We start from the raw sequence: 3,737 nt of genomic DNA on the forward strand, positions 1-3,737 counted from the left end.
GAAGAAGCCGACTATACGAATTAAAAATAAAAATAAAAATAAAAATAAAAATAAAAATAAAAATAAAAATAAAAATAAAAATAAAAATAAAAATAAAAATAAAAATAAAATACAAATTAAAATTAAAATTAGGATTACACACTAAATTATATTTAAAATTAAAATCACACACTACATTGAATCTAGTACAAATCACTATCAAGTTTACACAACGCCACCACCTCCCCTACGTACCCACACTTCTTCAATCAAATCGGCCTGCATTGTGTTATGTGATGTGGTCCTGCGCATATCATCGAAACGTTGGATCAAATATTCATTGCTCCGTGGTACGCCCATCTGGATCGGCGCGGAGGCGACACCGTGACTTGTACTTGCACCCTCTTCCGGCGCCCATCGCTCTGCCGCAAATCCTTCATCTTCTATTATCATATTATGCAATATGATGCAGGCTAACATAATATTCGCGACATCATCTTCGTGCCAAACTCGTGCCGGACACCGTATAATAGCCCACCGCGATTGGAGGACACCAAAAGCCCGCTCAACGTCCTTCCTAGCACTCTCTTGTTTGTGCGCAAAATATTGTTTCTTCGGTCCTACCGGTTGGCGGACAGTCTTCACGAATACGGGCCACCGCGGATATATTCCATCTGCCAAATAGTAGCCCCTACTGTACTGCGTACCGTTGGCTACGAAGCTGATTTCTGGCCCCTTCCCCCGGCACTCCTCGTTGAAGAGAGGCGACGACTGAAGAACATTGATGTCGTTGTTCGAACCTGCCACGCCGAAATACGCATGCCAGATCTTCAGTCGGTAGTCCGCAACGGCTTCCAGTATCATCGTTGGATGTTTGCTTTTGAATCCAGTAGTGAACTGGCCTTTCCATGCCACGGGGCAGTTCCTCCACTCCCAATGCATGCAATCGATGCTTCCTAACATTCCTGGGAAGCCGTGCACCGACCCATGCATATCAAGTAGGCGCTGACACTCATCCGGGTTGGGCTTCCGTAGAAACTCCCCACCGAAAATTTCCCGGATCCCCTTACAGAACTGCCTAAGCACCGTGAGGCCAGTAGTCTCACCCATCTGTAGGTATTCATCGAACATGTCCGCTGGTCCGGCGTAGGCAAGCTGTCGGATTGCAGCGGTGCACTTCTGTTGTGTGGACAGCCCGATCCGGCCAGCCGCATCACGCCGGAGGGTGAAGCACCGGTAACGCTCCGCCAAATTCGTCGCTATATAATTGAACAGCCGCTGCGACATCCTGAATCTCCGGCGGAATATCTCGGGTGGATAACGGGGGTTATCCACGAAGTAATCATCCATTAAACGTTGGTGAGCACCGACGTGGTCTCGTGGGATTGTCCGCCGATGAGTAATGGTGCGAGGGATCGGATCCTCCGCCTCCTCCGCCAAACGGGCCGCTACCTCCTGGGCGGCCTGGTGTTGCACCTGTTGAATCAGAGCATTCCAGTTGTCTCTCCACAAATTTTTCATTTCCGACCCCAAATTGTAGTGAGAGAAATTTGTATAGATGTTGTGTTTGAATGGTGTGAAAATAATGAATGGAGTGGGGTGTATTTATAGGTGAATTGAAGTGAAAAAAAAAAAATCGCATGCAACCGCCGCGGCTAATGTCTCCACTATAGGCGCCGCGCCTATAGGCGCGGCTATAGCACCCCCGCCGCGTCCTCGCCGCGCACACGGCTATCGCGCGTCCGCCGCATCTCGCCCCACTCGCCGCGTCCACCCCCGCGGCGGACACCCTTCCCACTATAACCCGCCCCGCTTCCGCCCCGCTTTTTCCCCAAACGCGGCTATAGCCGCGCCTCATTATAGTGGACACTCTAACAGCATAACTCTTTTCCCTCTCTTTTTTCCCTCCCCCTCCCTTTTTTCGTAGGGTAGTTGAAGCAGTGCGACTGACTCTATTTAAACAGAACTAGGAAATTTCTTGCGTATTGGTGTTTGGAAGGTAACGAGCCCTTACCCATTTCAACAATGATGTTTCAATTTTGTTTGCACAATTTATTTGTGTTGATTTTACGTTTGTGCAATGTCACACTTTTGTGAAAATTTGCAATTTTTTCAATTGTGTCTATTCGGCTGTGAGTGTAGAGTATAGAATGTTAACGATTTCTATTTTTAGATACACATAAATGGTTGATTACCGTCTTGGCAAAGCAGTCATGGAAGCAGCTCTCACTGGTCGTGGTATATCTGGGAGTTTTTTTTATAGTTTTGTGTTTAGTTCCCAAACCTTACACATGGTTTTTGGTGTATGTATCTCTAATTCAGGAACTAGCAATGTCCCTTGACACAAACAACCCAAAGGCGACAGGAGTGGGCGCATTTGAAGCGATCGGGAGGAAGAGGTCCTATTTGCAGCCTTCAAGGAGCTTGTTGCGCAAGGGTGGAAGTCCGACAACGAATTTCGGGCTAGGTACCTTAAGAGGCGGAGAGTTACCTACAACAAATATTAAGGTTACTCCCAACATTACATCTAAGCTCTGTGCATGGAAAAAGAGCTACTCCACTCTGTAGACTATACTTTCACTGATGAATAATGAGCTCACATTGTGAAGGTATTCAACATTGTAATTCAATATAACTAAAGCTATCAGATGTTCATTTGTGTGTTGAAAATTATGTCATGGATGCTATTTTTTCAGGTTGATGCTAATGCAAAGCTTATGCGAAACAAATCGTGGCCATATTTGGATGCATGGAAGGAAATTTTTGGCAAGGACAGAGCCAATGGGGCAGCTGCCGAGGAATACTCGATGCAATAAATGATATGCAACAAATCTATAGCTCTACCGAATTCTTCCCGGCCAGCCAAGTCCCCAATGCTTCATCACCCCATGGGGAATTTGACAGTGTTTTCAGTACTCCGCATGAGACTCTTTGTGAGACTCCCACTAACAAGTCTCAAAGCAAGGTAATGTCTGAGATGAATGGCATGGTGGAGATGCTTGCAAAAATGCACACTGCTACTAACGAGCGCCTTGAGCTCTTAGCATCTCATATTGGATACAAGTTCGATCTCACTAAGGCACACAAGGAAGTGTTTGATCTTGTTGGTGTTATACCGGGGCAGACAATTAGGCAACAATTCATGGCATGTGGGTTCATACTACAAAAAGTGGAGCATATGGACTTCTTTATGTCTCTGCTTGCTGCCGCAAAACAGGAGTATGCGATGATGGTTTTGGAGGATAAACCACCAAACTGAATGTTGGAATGTTGAACTACTTAGAAACTTTATCTATTTTGCTTTTTGGGCTGCCTGTATGGCTCCCTCTTCATGCAAGTTTAGCTCTTTTAAGCATGTTGATAAGGGTGTGGTGGTTTTTGTAAAATGTTGTGTTAATATTATGGTATATATAACATCTATGCTTTTGTGTAGCTCTCTTAAACATACAAAATTATTATACAAATATGATTGGTGCAAAACAGAGAATAATATTCTTCATATTGGTACTTACATTAATAACAACCAAAATACATTATATAGCATACGTCAAAAGTACATTACATTAATTCATTAACATCCAAACTACATTAATAACATATATAGTACACATCCAACCAGTGTTAATAACATATATAGCACATCCAAGCAACTAGCCAAAAAATAACATAAGTAGAGGATAAGCTATAGAGAAGTAAAAGCATTGACTAACTTGAGATGCAGACAAAAACCATACAACAAGGTTCAGGGATCCAGATTC

At 44.1% G+C, this 3,737-nt stretch overlaps 1 long non-coding RNA gene across 1 annotated transcript; it reads left to right on the forward strand.

The window, feature by feature from the left end:
- Positions 1 to 1,864: 1,864 nt before the first annotated feature.
- Positions 1,865 to 3,347, forward strand: LOC121758451. Its single transcript, XR_006041465.1, has 4 exons — positions 1,865 to 1,978; positions 2,153 to 2,217; positions 2,302 to 2,588; positions 2,676 to 3,347. It is a non-coding gene; the product is annotated as an uncharacterized LOC121758451 (long non-coding RNA).
- The last annotated feature ends 390 nt before the right edge of the window (positions 3,348 to 3,737 follow it).

The sequence above is a fragment of the Salvia splendens genome, chromosome 12, assembly GCF_004379255.2.
Source record: "Salvia splendens isolate huo1 chromosome 12, SspV2, whole genome shotgun sequence".
Lineage (NCBI taxonomy): Eukaryota > Viridiplantae > Streptophyta > Magnoliopsida > Lamiales > Lamiaceae > Salvia > Salvia splendens.